This window comes from Pteropus alecto, unplaced genomic scaffold (assembly GCF_000325575.1).
Source record: "Pteropus alecto unplaced genomic scaffold, ASM32557v1 scaffold21, whole genome shotgun sequence".
NCBI classification, from domain to species: Eukaryota; Metazoa; Chordata; class Mammalia; order Chiroptera; family Pteropodidae; genus Pteropus; species Pteropus alecto.
This window is the reverse complement of record NW_006436282.1, coordinates 24160366-24178250: the sequence shown is the minus strand read 5'-3', so window position 1 is coordinate 24178250 and position 17885 is coordinate 24160366. Positions and strand designations below refer to the sequence as shown.

Below are 17885 nucleotides of genomic sequence, written 5' to 3'. Positions count from 1 at the left end.
TCCGCTAACACAGACTCACTCGAGTAATAAATAACTTGTTCTGAGAGATGGAGGCGGGGAAATCAGAGGACCAAATCCAATTCATGTGAAGTCCAAGTAAATATGAAACGCCTGCCAAGCCTGCCAGTGCAGTTTCCAAATACGTTATATATTTTCATCCTTTGGATTAAAAAAAAAAACTACAAGAAAGAGTGATTTTACGCTGCTAATAGGGCAGGCAAAGCTCTTGCCTTTTTCCTGTGGAGGAGGAAGCGAACTACTCGATCCATAGAGCCCGAGGAGGAACTGCGGGCCAAGACACAGATCGTAACAATGCCAGGTCACGTGCACGCGGCTCCCAGGGGTGTGACAGGCCTCTCTGAATTATTCCGCTCAATATGGGATAAAAGGTACTGGAACAAGTGGTCCTCAGTGCAGGGAACCCAGCAAGGTTTTTGGCTTCAAATAACTGTCAGTTGGAAGTCTGGCTCCTCCACCCAATTTCAACATGTAAAGACCAAGGTCAAGTTGTAGAGTGCTTCTTTGCTTGACTGCTCCCGTTTACACATCAGTCTACCACACCTGAGTCCCTATAATAAATTTTCCCAAATGTTGGAGGAGTTCGAATGATAGAAGAGACTCAAAAACATCTGTAATAATCTCTTTAGAGAGTATAATCCATACCTTTTCCTTCTTTGTCTACCCTCATCAGCATCGGCTAGTTATGGAGACTCCAGGACACCAAGCGTTGTAGTAGATTTCATATGTAAAGGGATTCTAGGGAATTACGTCATTAAAAAAAGGACACGTTGACTGATCCTCGGGTTCATATTCTAAGATAAACACGTTATCTTGATGCAAGACACTAACATGAGCCACGTAAAGACACATATACATACAATTAAAAAGAACATTACATGAAGTCTAGATATACTTCTTATTTGCTATAAGGCAAATTTCTTTAGAATAAATCTATTGGCCACCAACTTTGTGCTACTAAAATGGCAGACAGGCAATATCCTGCCCCCCCCCCTTTTTATTTGATCCTTTTCCTATTTAGAAAAAAAAAAAAAAGTGCAGCTCACCGCCAGCGTTAACATCACGTGTAGGAGCTCTGCGTATTCTAGGATTTGACATTTTCAGCAACCGAGAATTACAATATTTTGTAAATGGAAATACCACTACTAAAAATAGGATGCTATAAATAGAATGATGTCATTTGTTTCCAAAGACTATCGATATACTAGGGTGATAGGAAAATAATCGTAAAAGCAAGACATTTTGTGCCAAACTTTGGGGGTGAGGTTCGGACTGTGATTCGCGAGTTGTCTCGGGGTTAAACGTCCCAGCCGCCAGTGCCGCCAGCGAGTATTCTTGGGACAAACGGGAAATCGGTTAAACTCCACAGGAAGAATATACTAAATATCTCTTACTGGCCAGGTAGAAAGAGAGGTGAGAAAAATTTTCCTATATGAGACAGTGTTTCGCAAACCAGCTCTGGTGAAATAGTTTGTTCTATCTCTGTTCTTCCAATTCAGTGCAGACTGATAGTTTTATAGATTATAATAAAAATGAATTACTAGAAAAATTAAATTTGAAAGTCTAGGACAAAATGTAAGCTCAATTTGTTTTTTATTATTATGTGTAACTGGCATAGAATTACTCTTTGAATTATAAGAAACATTTCTAATTGTTTACTTTCCATTTCTGTACTTAATTCATCATGGACCAGCCTTGCAGTCGATGGGTTACTGGTGACCTGCAGAGAACACCTTGGGTCAGACTGCATTGGGGGAAATGTTGTGGGGTCAGGACCCACCCAAAGAAATAATCGAAATATTTCAATCTTAAATGTTTAGAAATAGAAGCAAACTTTCAGATAATGTAGATTATCTTCTTCATTTCGCAGATGAAAAGTTCGCAAAGAAAAATCAAAGCGGCTTGTTCAGACTCAGAAGGCGCTGGGTCTGACACTAATACTAGAATCCAGCTCCCTCATGGAATCCGTATTTTCACATCCAGGTCCAAACTAGCGGTATTATTTGGGCAATTTCTAATTCGCGATATCCTCTGTACTGAAGACGTAAAAGCCCAGGAGAAAAGTCAGTGCCGGCCTTAGAAAAGTACATGAGAGCAGATCCAGGAACTAAATAGAAGAATGGCTAAGTGGGGTTACGAAGGAATGGTTAAGCAAGCAGTAAAGCAGCTTTTCCCTTTTCTTTAAATATTTTTAAATAAACTTTCTACAAAGGAATTTATAAACATTCATTAGTGTTCTTCTGGCGATAACAAGCTTTTCAGATTCCACAAGCTTCAATATAACCACCCGTACTGCAGCCAGAGGAAGTGGTTATTTTCTGATAAAATCGCTACACTCTATTTAAACCAACAGTTCTCAGTAGAGGGCAATTTTGCCATCTCCCATCCCCCACCCAGGGGACTTTGATATTTTCGGTTGTCACAGCTGGGGGATAAAGGTGCCACAAACAACCAGTGGGTAGAGGCCAGGAGGCTGCTAAGCACTCTACAGTTTACAACAAATAATCAACCAGTTCCACATGTCAATCGTGCCAGGGTTGAGAAACCCTGATCTAACATCGGACATCGCCCCAAATAGTTCCTCTTTACAAAACTGAAGAAATACAAAAACGAGCCTAAACTAGCTATGCTTTTTTCTTATATGTGTTTTGGCTTTTTTTTATGTCAAACATTTTCAGGGTGGAGAAGAACTTTAGAGCATATATTTTTTAAACATACATACTCTTAGAGAAACTTGGCCTAATCAACTCGCCGACTCGAAATGCAGGGCAATGGAAGCAGGAATAACAAATAAATCGAATCCACAATTAAGCAATAAAACTCATTTTTCTTATTAGTTATGAGCTTTTTAAGTGGCCACATTATCCCAAGGGAGAGAATATCACACATTTTCATCATTCCGTTGTTAAAATAGCTGTTAAACATCATCGGGACTATAAAAAATGGCATTGGCCTTCTAATGAGCCTTAGCTCCACCTACTTTCACCCTCCTAATCTTAAGTCATTCATTTCTCAAATTAACTTCAGCCTAAGTAAGAGCAGAGCACTGGATCTCATAACTACTGAACACTCCACCCCTGGCACCCGAAAGCCTCATAACTGGGCCCCGACCTACCTTTCCAGCCCTTTCCCTTCATTCCTGGAACACCATCTAGGTCCCTGAGTTACCTCCCTTTCCCTAATCATAATGAACTTGAATGCTTTTTAAAACAGGTGCAAGTGCTTCCATCAGAGCGATCCGGCTTCCCCCTCCACTGAAACATCGCCCGCTCAGGCTGCAGCTGCCTACTGAGTGCCCAATCCAAGGACGTTCAGTCTTTACCTCATAGGACTTCTCTGTGGCAGTGCGGCCATGCTTTTCTTCTTGCGCCAAACCCCGTGCACCGTCTAGACGCTCTCTTCCAATTATCTGCTCACCCCCTCACACCTGCCTCGACATAGCTGCTGGTTATTTCTCACCTGGGCTCTCAAAACAGGTTCGCTGACTATTTCTCCTGGAAAGGACAGAGGCCTTTTTCAAGTATCTCGCGCAGCTACCAGTGTGTGCTCTTTTAAACCCACATCTCAGTACCTCGTTTGCATACTTGAACTATCAATGACTGATGGTCCTCAACCTGGTTGAGGTATAGACTGGTACCTGTCCCTAACCTTTCTTCTCCAGACCTACTTACTACTGATCAGAGTCTCCGGAAGTAGACGGTGGAAGAGGAATCTAATTGCAGCCAGGACTGAAAAATCACTGACATTTACTATAAAATTCAAACTTAGCATATACAGTTCTCAGTCGGCCTTGCCTCACTTAATCTCTTATCTGCTGCTCCCAAACTTCCCAAACCACAGACATGCTGCACTTAGAATTCCCCCCAGTATGGCCAGAAGATCTCATCCTGTGGTTTTGCAAATGCTGGTCCATTCCTGAAAACCCCGGATCTTATCCATTTCCTCCATCTCCATCATCCCCACAATGACGTACAGGTCGCCCAGGCTCTCCTTCTTTGCCTAGCTAACTCTTCCTTCACTGTCATGGCCTCTGTGACGCCCTCTGCTCTCATAGTGAGCTCCTGTGCTCTTTGTCCCTGCACACTCGGCCTCTCGAACGTCCATTTCTAGGTCCTTTACAGTACTTTATATGTAGCAGGTACTTAATAAATATTTAATTTCGCTGGTAATATCCAGCACACACAGCTATTCCTGGAAACCACAGAGAAAGAACATAAATAGGGCGGCATCTCCCACACCCCCTGGACTCTCTTCTTCACAGGTGGACCAGTTCAGTTCACTGTTCCACCTTCAGAAACGGCAAAGCTTTCTTGGACCAACTCAGAAGTCAAGGTCTGTCTCTTCTAACACTCACCCCCTTCCTCCATGGGCCAAGTAGGCTGCGGTTGGCCACAATGAAGGAAAGTCCGTGAGTGCCCCAGCGCCTACCAAACCTTAGAAATGAGAAGCATATTGACACTTTCTTGGCCCATCTTCCCGTGCTGTTCAAGACAAATCTTAAGATAATTTTCAGGAGGATGCCTTTCCTTTCCAAAACCCACTTTGGTCCCCCAAATTAGTGGTTTATTCTTGTCTTTGCGGGGGCAGGGTCAGCGTGCAAATGGTCATATTTACTTAAATTAAACCAAACTTGGGGTCTTTGAAGTCAGCTCATGCCACATGGACCAGAGACACAGAGCAGACAGGTCTATCATTCTTTGCTGCTTCCGGGCCACCTGATAGGGCACCCCACCCCCTAGACTTGGTCAATAAGCCCCAAATTACCCCAACCCAATACAATTTTTTTAATGAACCACTTTTCAGAGACTGTTCTCCAGAAACATATGGAAGTACAATCAAAGGGGATAAACATAAAATCTGACTAGCCATTCTAGGGCTTAACTCGTGTCCTTAGGAGTTCATTTAAAACAAGCTTTTATTACTCTTCAAGGCTATACCTACCATGAATCCTGCAGGCAATTTTGCTTTTTTCTGGCTAATGGGAACTTTACAGCTAAACCATTTCCTCAATCCCAAGAGAAAGAATCAGACCCATGAACTGAGTTTTTCAAGAGTGAGGTGTGCCCCCCTGCCATGACATTTTTTTAATAGCTCTTTTTGTTTTGTTTTTTAATTAGGAATTAAATATATGAATGAAATGAAATAATCGACAATAGAAACATAAATGTTAAAAAGCTATTTTACTTAATTTTTATGGCTTTATGAATAAAATCCCAAATACACAGAACTATCAGATGAGTACAGATGACTTGCAAATTCAGCTCACTTCACCGATAGAGAGGAACGCAAAATCTCCATGGGACTTCAAGTCTATGTGTTTACTGAAGACTGTAAATGGATGAGATTGTGGCTTACAGAACCAGTCTATAACCTCATAGGATTAGAATACATACGATGTCTGGCATTGATATTTAGATAATAACGCAGATTCTATGAGCCATAAATAATTTAGGATTCTATCCAATAAAATATGCTTTTAAACTTTTAATATAATTAATACAGCAAAGGAAACATGCCATGCATTAAGGAAGAAAAATACTTGCGACAACTTTTTTATAGGAGCCACATCACCTGACATTCCTGCATCTGATCTGTTCTTACCATAAACACTTCTAAATGTGGGAAAGCCTCTACCTCTGGGCAAAATCAGCACTGCAGCAGCCGTTCAGCCCTCTGCACCCCATTGTCCAGTGGCCGACACCCATTGCCTCTCGACAGGCAAAGGAGAAAGGACGGAGTTGACCTTGCACTGAGCAAAAATGGAAAAGGAAGAAAAAATGGGAGAGACTATCCTACAAAGTCATAAGACTGGTTTTCTGACGTGGGCAGGAAAATGTCACTGTTCCAAAAGATATTTTCACTAATATTAGGTAAATAATCCTCCCATAGGAGAAAAGGAAAGAAGAGAGAAAATGAAAATCTGCATAATTATTATAGGTGAGTGAGGCACTGTGCTTGGCGTCATCACATGTGACCTGAGGTCATTCTCATCAAATGCTCTCTGGACAGAAGGTGTTTTTTTATTTTTCCCCCCCCACAAATATTTTAAGCCCTAGATTTTAAAATGAGGAAATCAAGATTACAAAAGCTAAATTACTTTGTCCGGGTCACATAGCCACTTTTTTTATCTTCCTCCAAAACCCACGTTCCATCTGTTCTCTGGGTCCTGCCAGGCACCCGGAAGCAGCTCAGAAAGTGGGAGTTTCAAGACTAAAAATGAGTCCCCTGGGGAAGATGATAAGCTGCCTTTTAGTAATACTGTCACATCATGTTCTAATGATGTCTGAAAACCAATATGGCAAAGTAAAATGCAGGTCCTGTGGCCGAAGGGGCAAGACCTGGTTTTGTGGATTTATGCTGAAACCATTCTAAACATCTGCACCTTTGGCTACCCATCATGCTAGGCACAGGGCGTCTGACACTAAGAAGCAGCAAATAATAAGAGATCGATAGATCAAATTCAAACATCTCAGTTTGGATCTATGCATTTTTTTTTTTTCAAAAATAGAAACATGTTTCACAGTTTGGAGTGCATGGTAGCAGCTTGAGAAGATAAAATTTGTTTGAAGACAGCAAAACAACTGACAGCCTCATAATAAATTATGGTGGCTACAGACAAAAACATGAATATGGTGGTTACAGACAAAACATCATGAATTGAACTCTCAGCTTCTCCACAGTAATTTCAAAGACATCAGTGAAAATCTTTTTAAGGAGCATAAAGAAGAAATGAGTTATGTACAACACACATATGAAATGCCATTTTGTGGGATTAATGTATTGCCTGGCACAATTTTTATACTGTGGGAAGCATATTACACAGATGTGATCTTTATGGTTGATTAAACGGGATGTTTTGAACTCACTGCAAAAAAAAGTCAGAAATATTTTACCACCTCCCTTTTTATTTTACTTTTTGTTATAACTATAGATTCACAGGAAAGTACAAAAAATATACAGGGAGATTCCACACACCCTTCACCAGCCTCCCTGATGTTAATACCTTGCCCTACCAAATCACAATATCAAAATCAGGAAGCTGACATGAGTGAGTTCACAGAGCTTATTTTCCATGCACTGGTTGCATGGATCAATAGCTTGTTCCTTTTCGTCGCTAAGCCGTATTCCATAACATGGATGTACCACCGTTTTCGGAAGCATTCATCCATTAAAAGACATCTGCATTACTTCTGGTTTTTTGCCTATTATGATTAAAGGTGCTATGAACATTTGTGTACAGGATTTTGAGTGAACAAAAGTTTTCATTCTGCTCAGTCAAATGCCCAAGAGTGCAAATTCTAGGTTATATGGAAAGAGTATGTTTAGTTCTATAAGAAACTGCCATACTGATTTCCAGAGTGGCTGAACCATTTGACATTTTTACCAGCAATACGTGAGAGATTTTCCACATCTTCACCAGCATTTGGTGTTATCATACTTTAATCTATTTATTTTGATAAGTGAGTAGCGATATTTCACTGTGGTTTTGATTTGCATTTTGCTAATGGCTAAAGATGTTAAATATATTTTCATGTGCCTTACTGCCATCTGCATTTAGTATTTGGTGAATATCTCTTCATATCTTTTTTCCCATTTTCTAATTAGATTTTATTGTCTTCACAAGGTCTTCCACAAAGAAAAAAAAATTTAATGAAGTCTAATTTATCAATTTTTCCTTTTTATGGACAACGCTTTTGGTGTCAAATCTAAAAACTCTTTGCCCAACTCTAGGTCCCAAAGATTTTCTCCTACATTCTTTTAATACATATTTTATAGCTTTATGTTTCACATTTAAATCCATTATCAATTTTGAGTTAATTTTTGTTTAATATATGAGGTTTAGATCACATTATTTTTTTAATTTTGGGTATCTAATTCTTCTAGCACCATATATTGAAAAGATTAGTCTTCCATTGAATTGTCTTGGCCCCTTTATCAAAAATCAGGTGGGCATATGTGTATTTCTGGGTTCTCCATTTTGTTTCATTGATTTATGTATCTGTCTCTCTGCCAAGACCACGCTGTCTTTATTACTGTAGCTCTAAATCTTGACATTGAGTAGGCTGACTCTTCCCACTTTTATTCTTGTTTTGCAAATTTGTTTTAGCTACTCAAGGTCCTTTGCCTCTTTATTGTAGAATAAACTTGTCTATGTCTACAAAATACCCCTAGTGGGTATACCCCTTTTTATACCATTTTTAAAATTACATATATGGGAAAATCAGACTTGATGCACACAGCATCCAGGAGCCTCTTCCACTGCAGCATGAAGCCTGACTGTGTTTACCAAGTCCATAGTTTTAAGAAACATTTTGTCAAAGAGCAGTCCAAGAACAAAGGGCATTCTAGGGGGGTCTGAAAAGTGTAGATTCCTGCAGCCCATCTTTTTCCTCTAATCTGCCACCTCCTTTACCTGGGCTCTTTTCTAGAAAGTTAGAGCTGAGCCTCATTTGCTTGGGATAGTTTTAGAACTGTGCGTCCAGCAGAAAGGGTGTCTGATTAAACAGCTCAACATATCTGCAGAGTCTTCTGGAAGGCTGTGTGCGGGCCCTCCGATCTCATGCCATGAAATCAGAGAGAGATCTTTGTTACATTTGAAACATGGGTAGAGAAGGGCATTGAGGAGAAGAATTCACCCTCTCTACAAACAAGACAAAATGGAAAAAGACCTTAACCTATGGGCAGAAGCTGTAGAAGAGACCACCCAATATCTGACAAGAAAAGCAGTCACCGACCGGCGGGACTGCACCTGGAGAGGAGGGAGGAGAAATCTTCACCAGCGGATGAGCCCCACCGCGCCCAACGCGGAGGTGAAGGACAGGTGCTCATTGGGAGCTCTGTACCATCAACCTCCTGAACGTCCTGAATCAGAGGAACCATGGATGTCTGGGTTTTACTTGTCCATAAAGGCTTATCTTTTTAAATTGTATGTCTTTGGTTAGTGGTGCTTGTTAAAAAGAAGAAAAACACCCAACACTGGACATAGAATCAATGGTGTGCTGCTCATGTTTAATAACCGGCTCTACGAGAGAGAAAAGCCCGGATTTTGTAGAGCGTTCCAATGTCCAAGGTATAAATCCTCCCATTATGTTCAATTTTGAGCTACTGACAAATCACGACACAGAGTTGGGGAGATAAGTACTCCAGCACGCCACTGTATCTGGAACTATTTATTGTAACTTTAGAGGCTATTGGCTCTGTGAAACCTTTTCTCTTCCTAACATACCATGAACATTTGGCTAGAGTTTAGGATATTTTATTGGCATCGAGTCATGCTGTTTATTCTATAGACCTAGATAACATACGTAAGAAGACCAGTAGTCATATCTTTTCAGTTTTGACATTATATCTGGCTTTCCTCCTTCTAAACCTAGTATACACAAACTCATAACTTAACCAGAAGAATATTTATTCCAGTGGCTCCCAAGCCCATTGAACATCAGAACCATCAGGGGCTAATTAAGAATATAGATGCCCAGTGGAAACAACCCAAATGTCCATTGATGAATGAAGAAACAGAATGTGGTGTACACGTACAATGGAATATTATTCAGCCTTAAAAATGAATGAAGTCATGACACATGCTACAACATGAATGAAACTTGAAGGCATCGTGTTAGATGAAATAAGCCTGACACGAAACAATAAATATTGTATGATTCGACTTACACTTGGCAAAGCTCAAGTCTCTACAAGTGGCAGAGTAGGGAGTTGATTCCACATTTAATTTCAAGTCTGATGCCCTTGCACTTCATTCTTCAAATGACTGAAGGCTTTTGTGATTATCCTCCAAGGCACAGAAGTCCCCTCTCTAGGTGCCTGAAAATAGTACCCTGGCGTTCGCACTCAGCACCTCAATGTGCCCTTGCTTCTAGAGGCCTGAAGTTGTTACCTTTGCATTCACAGCCTCATCACGCTGGCCAGTCCCCAGACCACAGTCCCCAGAACCTAAAATATCAAAACCTCAAAGTGCATTGTTAAGTCTGATCGCTCTGCCTGTATGGCTCAAAGGGATGCCCAGACATTCTCAAGGAATTGGAAGGCTGCCTCACATGTTAAACACCAGCTGGGAGATGCCCAAGCATGTCTGCAGATAAACATCTTGCGCCCTCTCACCACCAAGCTACTGGAAACATAATTAGCTGGCACTGAGGTAAATAAGCTCATCTGAGCAAAGGAGACACTCAAGTTCATGGACATACCAATGTACTTTGTTCACCTTCATTATCACATCAGGCCTGTTAAACATACACCTCGCTAGCAGAAGAATGCTCAGGCAAATGCACATTCACCCTCAAGATGAGATACCTCTCCAAAAGGGAACCTGGAGCATGTGTTCTTTAAAAAAAAAAAAAAAAAGGCCAACTTCTGAAGGGACTGAGATTATTCTCTGATCAAAGCCCAATAAGAAGGGTTCTAATTGCAGCATGAGGATCATTTTTAAAATAATAAATAGGTGCATGTACATTCATGCATCTTCATAAGCATACAAGTCAGGCCTGAAGTTGTTACCTTTGCATTCACAGCCTCATCACGCTGGCCAGTCCCCAGACCACAGTCCCCAGAACCTAAAATATCAAAACCTCAAAGTGCATTGTTAAGTCTGATCGCTCTGCCTGTATGGCTCAAAGGGATGCCCAGACATTCTCAAGGAATTGGAAGGCTGCCTCACATGTTAAACACCAGCTGGGAGATGCCCAAGCATGTCTGCAGATAAACATCTTGCGCCCTCTCACCACCAAGCTACTGGAAACATAATTAGCTGGCACTGAGGTAAATAAGCTCATCTGAGCAAAGGAGACACTCAAGTTCATGGACATACCAATGTACTTTGTTCACCTTCATTATCACATCAGGCCTGTTAAACATACACCTCGCTAGCAGAAGAATGCTCAGGCAAATGCACATTCACCCTCAAGATGAGATACCTCTCCAAAAGGGAACCTGGAGCATGTGTTCTTTAAAAAAAAAAAAAAAAGGCCAACTTCTGAAGGGACTGAGATTATTCTCTGATCAAAGCCCAATAAGAAGGGTTCTAATTGCAGCATGAGGATCATTTTTAAAATAATAAATAGGTGCATGTACATTCATGCATCTTCATAAGCATATACAAGTCACACATACAGACATACCTTCGATTTTGCAGTTGCCAAACTTAAGCAGCAAATAAAAGAGAACTTAGACAGATGTGGGGGCTACTGTGTCAACTCATTTCTTTCCTGTAGTTTCTGATGATACACTCCAACTTTCCACTTGGAATACCTAGATTTGTTTTTCTCAGTTTGATCGACTCGGTGAAACAACGCCAATAGAAGCTTCGGAGGAGATAAAAATATTTGGATTGCAAGACATTTTGAGATGATAAGCAGCACCGTGATTTCATCCCCATAGTGAAATATAAAACAGGAAGGGAGAAATCATCTTTGAGAGCAGAGCGGTTTACCCCGCATGGCAGGCAAGTTACAGTCAGTCACTTTTAAGTTCTTTTACAAGTATTAAAAGAATACTTTTAAAATCAGCTACAGAAAACTCAAAGCCAAATTAAAGGTGTTTTATATAATGTTATACAAGGAAGATGATAATCATATCAAAATGACGGTAACTAGGAAATCCGAAGTCATAATTGCATAATAGTATGTGGTAACTTTGCAAAATAGAATGAAAGATCTATTAAAAATTACATTTAGGTTATCGCTATGTCTGTATACTGAAATATACTGCAGCCACTGCCAGGTGAAAATACACTTAGGCCATGGTGATTTTAAGGATATTTTTAACCTCTATGGAATTTCAGAGAAGAAATAGTAAAGTATCAGGAGCTGGAACTGGTTCATAGACAGTCATTTTTCATTCCTATTTATCCACTCTTATTCTCTCCCAACGATTCTCACTCAACAATTTTTTAGACCTTGCAAAATTCCAGAAAGGACTTAAGATGTGTTAAGATGTATATGGCTCAATAGTAATATACTAGATATGCAGTTGACGTCATGAGGCATGTACTGAACTAGGAAGACTAGAATTTGGTCCCAATTTTCCTACCTTTCGCTTACTCCCCTTTTTCCACGAGCACGCATTTCCACTGGTATAACTACTGTGTGCCAAGCACAATGATCGCACTGAGAATACGTTAGACTCTGACCTCACAGAACCTCCAGTTTAGCGGGAGTTACAGAAATCAAAACGCTAAATGACGATTGTGCTGAGTGTGAAGGAGAGATCCTTAATTCTATGGCAAGTAGCGGGGAGGCCAGGAAGTCATGTCTAAAGTGAGAAGTGAAGAAAGGGGAAGAGTCGACTAGATGACAGGGTAGAAAGCAGCCCAAGCAGAGGGAACGGTATGTGCAAAGCCCCATGCAGAAAGTGAGCACAGAATAGTGGGAGACGCAAAAGAAAGTCTCCGACCTGGAGGAGTCCAGAACAAGAAGAGGCTAGAGGAGAAGCAGAAGCCAGATTTCGCAAGGCTCAGGGGCCACCTAATCAGAGGAGAGGAAATGGCCAAGAGGGTGCACTTGCTAGCACTTACTGTGTGCAGCGATCTGTAAGCTATCTTCCAGCTCTAGGCTCCAGGCTCCATGGAAACTTCTACCTGCCATGCATCCCAGAGCTGCTCTGAGCATGGTTGGGAGAACTCTAAGGTGGTCTCGAAGATGTCCACTCCCTGATATACCCACCTTGTGTAATCCTCTGCCCCTGGGCCTGAGCAAGACCTGTGAATGTGATGGACATCACTCCCATGGTTAGGTTATGTCATGTGGCAAAGATGAAGAGATTTTGCAGGTGTAATTAAGATTCTTAATCAATTTGATTTATTAAAGAGGGAAATTGTCCTAAGTGGACCTGACCAAAAAGGTGAGCCCTTAAAAAGCATCTAGAGGTCAAAAAGATGCTCTCCTGCTGGCCCTGAAGAAGCAAGCCATTCTACAGCCACATGGAACTAAATGCTACTAACTACAACATGCCTGAGCTTAGAAGATGACCTTGAGCCTCAGATGAGACCCAGCCCTGGCTGACCTTTTCTGCAGCCTTGTGAGATCCAGCCAAGGCCATGTCCAGAACCTTAACCCTTGGAAACTGTCTAATAATACATGAGTGTTATTTTAGGCCACTAAATTTGCCATAACTCATTATGTACCAATAGAAAATAAATAGACTGGACATCAGTAGCTGAAGGCAGCTCTGTTAGGCTGGTGGCAGCTGGAGAGGACACTCAGGTTCTATTATGGATACCAGGTCCATGTCCGATTACAGCACTTTGCATGTGACTCAAAAGGGAGACCAGGGCTACCGGCTTCCTCTGTCACAATAAGGTACATTCTCAACTTGCCCACATTAGAAAAGTGAAAACTGATGTGCCCTAAGTCAGCAGCAAGTCTTGGAAATCGAATCTTCTAACGTAAAGGCAACCACAAACTCTCCGCTTAAACTGCTTTCCAAAATCCTACAGAATCTAAAAAGCAGAGGCCCCGAATAAGTAAATTGGGACAAATTTGACAGGGAAAGCGGATTTCTGTTTGAAGTTTTCTTACTAGCTTTAATAACAAAAACAGATTTTTTAGAGTATGATTTTAATATTCACAAAATCTTTTCAAACAAATAGTAAGGTCATTTTTATTCAAATGCCAGAATAGCCTGGTTTATATTATGGGAAATCAATCCATGAAATATAACGTTGTCTACATCTTTTTTCAGTTAGAGAAAAGGAGGGCAAAAAAGAAGCCCATCTAATTTCCCATTGTTTTTCTTGTCTTTAAAAACATATTAAAAACCCCCTTTCAAATTTCTGGGAATGGGTAGATAAAATTAGTCATCTTGTTAAAGGCAAAAATAGTTATCGGTTAAAATATATACACAGGCATTCCATTATCTAATAATTTTCATCAAGGAACACATCACAAATTCTCCTGAGCTCAAAGTCGTGGTAAATATAGTAGTGGCCCTGCAGTTGAATAGCTCGATGGTGGGAACATACTTTTCCGAAATGTTTTGACTGATAGATCAGAGTCTCAGCATTAAAACAGTAAGAGTAAAGCTAGAAGAGACTCCTAAGTGGTTGGGACACACACAATATGCAAATGCTGGCTCAGGAAGGATCCCCCAAAATCTGGTAAATGGTTGTCTCCAGGAAAAGTCACAAGATAAATAAGGTCAAGAGTGGCTGGAAGCCTTACTCTTACAATAAATGCTTCTGTATACTTTTAATTGTCTGGATGCATTGTCCATTAAAAGTATTTTATGAAACCAGGCACACGTAATACTTACAAAAAACTAAAGCTCATCTCACTGGGACATTACTGCAGTATAAACAGTCATGGATACTGAAGAGGAAATGAAAATTAAGTCGGGGAGTCCCCCAAAAATGTCAGTTAGTAAGAAAAGTCACTACTTCCTAAGCCAGATGTTGTCTTCATCATCTCCACAAAGCTTCGCTGCCTTTCAATACTTCCTTTGAAACTGCTGGTCTACCCAGGCTATAAAAATCCATGGAGGGAGAAGGGATGCAGCAGACGAGGCTCGTGCAGGCAGAAACTGAAGCCAGTGCTTCTCTCACGCTTCTATCTCCTGAGCCCTCCTAACTCTCCAGGTCTCTCCTCCCTCCTTCTGATCTCCCAGGCTGGTGGTGACGGCAGGAAGAAGAATTAGCCTTTGGAATCTGAGTCCTGCAACTTGACGCTACTGTGTGATCTTGAAAAACATCACTTTACCTCCCAGAGCATCTGTGTTTCCCCATCTGTGGAATCAGAATAACAGCTACCACCACTTCAGGGGCGAATACAACAATACCTATGAACACCTAAAGACCGGGATTTGTCTATTTCAAAATAGTCTCTAAATCTAGTTCACAGCATAATTCGGATGACTGAGAGAGCATTAACCTTAGGGCAGGTCCCTCCTTTATTGGGATGTGAAACCTGTGGCAAACTGCATCCAGGACATCATATATGATGACTACCAATGAATTTGGCTGTGACTAAAAGAAAGGAAAACAGAAGTTGAAGAAAGAGTCACTCTCTTGTGTGGGCAGCAGACGATGCACGGTGATAATTGCCAAAAGAAGCTGGTTAAAAACAAACAGATTGACACATACATGGCTAACTCAGCCTTTCCATCTTAAAACATTTAAACAATAAGACAATTTATTCTATCAACAAAGAGAGTGTGATTGGGGTTTTTTTTTAACATTTTTTTTTTTTAGTGCTCAGTCCTCTATATGGTAAGTATGGTAAGTGGCTGACCTACCTCCTTCTCCCCGCCACCTGCCTTCAAAACAGCCACACAGCAATATTTTGAAAGGAACGGTGTCTTCCAGTTCATTCTCAAGGCAACACTGAGAGGAAGCCCCTTATTTCATGACCTTGAACTGCATGAAAGGCAAGCTATAATTCATAGGGCTCGACTTTGTACACCATTATTCGGAGTTCCCTTTTACTTTGGCCAGTACTTGGTCTGTATACATAAGCCCAATCCATTGAAATCCTCCATGTGTGCTTTACTCTCCAATTGTTATTTATCGGAACATAGGATGGCTGTCCTGATTTGGGAAACCAGTGTGGAAATATTTATATTTTGCTTCTTTCCTTTCATTTTCTGAGACATCATAAGATATCTTTAAAATCAAATACAGAAGTGAAATTCTTTAAAATGTAACCCGTGGAATTACAACCATTTGAAAAACAAGATATAGCACAGAGAAATAAAAAACAAGATTGTGGAAAAAGCCCACTTGACAAATGAAAGACTATTTTCTTATATCTTTCATCAAGGACAATTAATATCTTATGTTCTATATGAAGGAAGAGGATGGAATTTGACCTATGTTTGAAATACATCTTATTTGTTTGTGATCCACTAATAAGAAACATACTGAGATAACAAATACATTATTGTTCATGAAAGAACCCCAAATTAAAGGGTGATTCTCAGTCCAAGTAAATACAGAAAAGCTGCCAAAACCATCTGTTTGACTCTCAATGATCTCATTTGTTTTCATCAAACGATATTTAGTTTTTTCAAATTAGATTAATCTTTTTACATAGTTGTTAGGCAGTCGGGTAAAAATTTATAACCATTATTAGCATAAAATAATCTGAAAAGTACACTAAAACATTCCTTGAGATGAATTAGTTATAATTTACTTACTTTTTTTTTTTAAAGAATATTCTGGCTTCATAAAAGTCAAGAACAATTGGTAATCAATGCCATCCCATAAATACCTGGCAGGTGGATTAGCAAATGCTGTTGCATGAATGAATGAATGAATCATATGAGTAATCTGATTGAAGCAAAGAGGAACACAGATGCACACACACACATACACACACACACACCTTAAGAATCCTTTTGAAAATATGAGTTCTCGTATTTCTGTCCTCAAGCAGATTTACTCTAGTGCTTCCTTTTCAATATCAATGTCTCTTTCAGAGGAAAATAAGTAGAAGTCTAGATAGGATTCTGTCACCTTTTCATCTGACCGATCTCCAAACAGTCAACAACTTACAAGCAAAAACTTATTCCAGATTTGTCTGAATTCAATTGATCTGGAGGGAAGCCCAGGAACTGGTATTTTAACAAAGTCCCTAGGTGATGGTGAGTGGCAGGCAGTGTGCATGCCTTTGTGTGCATTGCCATTTCCACTGAGGAGCCTTCCCTGGCCAGCATCGCCCTTTTTGGAAGTGATTAATTCCTTCCTATTGAGGAAAATGTGGTACTTCTTCCAGAAAGCCTTTCCCTGCACACTCCTGGCCCGCGAGCTGTCCTCTGTCCCTTCCCTCCAAATTCGGCATACCTCCCCTGGAGAACCTCCCCCATGGATGCTATTTCATTGTCCCTGCCCTGAGCAGAGCAATCTCTTGAGGGCGTAGACACCCTTTTGGTTTATCTTTAGGTGGCTAACTTCTTGGCAAATGTATGATGTAACTTCTTTGGGCCCTCAGTTTCCTCATATGTGAAATGAGAAAGACAGAAATTGCCTGCTGCTGTGAGGAGTAAGTGATGAGCATAAACTGACATCGTGGGAAAACGAGTCCCTGTGGGACTGTATGAAGATAATAGGTAAGAGTAAAGGTCTTAAAATCAACCAAAAAATTCACACCTCGCAATCCACAAGGCTTCTACAACACTAAACAGAAAGTGACTAAGAGCCTGGCCTCAAATGAACAATGAGAATGACTTGAAAAAAAACCATAAAGAATGGCCATCGTCATAAAGCCCAAGATGCAATAAATATAAACTTCTGTAAGGAATGAAATTAGGTTCCATATAGTTGTAAATAAACTGCGGACACTAGTTACAGAAGTAGCCCAAATGCATGGTAGCTCACATAGGATAAAATATAAACACAAACATAGCATCATATGGGAATTTTAATTGGCTAAAATTTCTTAGTAGACTATCCAAGAAAGAACAGGTTTATAATGTGATTTCTCTCCTTGCTTCCTCCACATTGAAAGTAACAAAACAAACAAAAGGTCATAAAGCCAGAGAGCCTTTGAAGTCTTCAGTTGTGGAGAGAGTTTGATAATTATGATGATGAAGATGATGCTAATGGTATTTCTCATTGAAAAGTCATTCTTGGATAGAAGAGGCAAGTAAAATATCCCCCCTTCCTTAATCTAGCCTATATTCTGAATTTAATTGATTTTTCCCCTTTATTGTTTAAATGCTGCAGTTTGATAATACATTAATGTAGTAGTTATCTAACTAAAGGTAAAATTAAAAAGAATTATGCTAGAGAAAGGAAGGAAGAAGAGAAGTTAGAAAGGAAAAAGCTAAGTCCCAACTTAGTTTGACTTATGATGGGAGGTGGCTAGCCAGTTCTTGGGGCTCAAGTCTCCTCACCCCCATTTATGTATACAACAATAACTGGG

At 40.3% G+C, this 17885-nt stretch overlaps 1 protein-coding gene and 1 long non-coding RNA gene across 6 annotated transcripts in view; both read right to left on the bottom strand.

Moving 5' to 3' along the window:
* Nucleotides 1–17885, bottom strand: part of BMPER (BMP binding endothelial regulator) — a 219466-nt gene that overhangs the window by 168480 nt on the left and 33101 nt on the right. The window lies entirely within an intron of this gene.
* On the bottom strand, nucleotides 6904–17879 carry LOC112479758. The gene is made up of 2 exons (XR_003046336.1): nucleotides 10531–17879; nucleotides 6904–9910 (listed from the first exon to the last, which is right to left on the bottom strand). It is a non-coding gene; the product is annotated as an uncharacterized LOC112479758 (long non-coding RNA).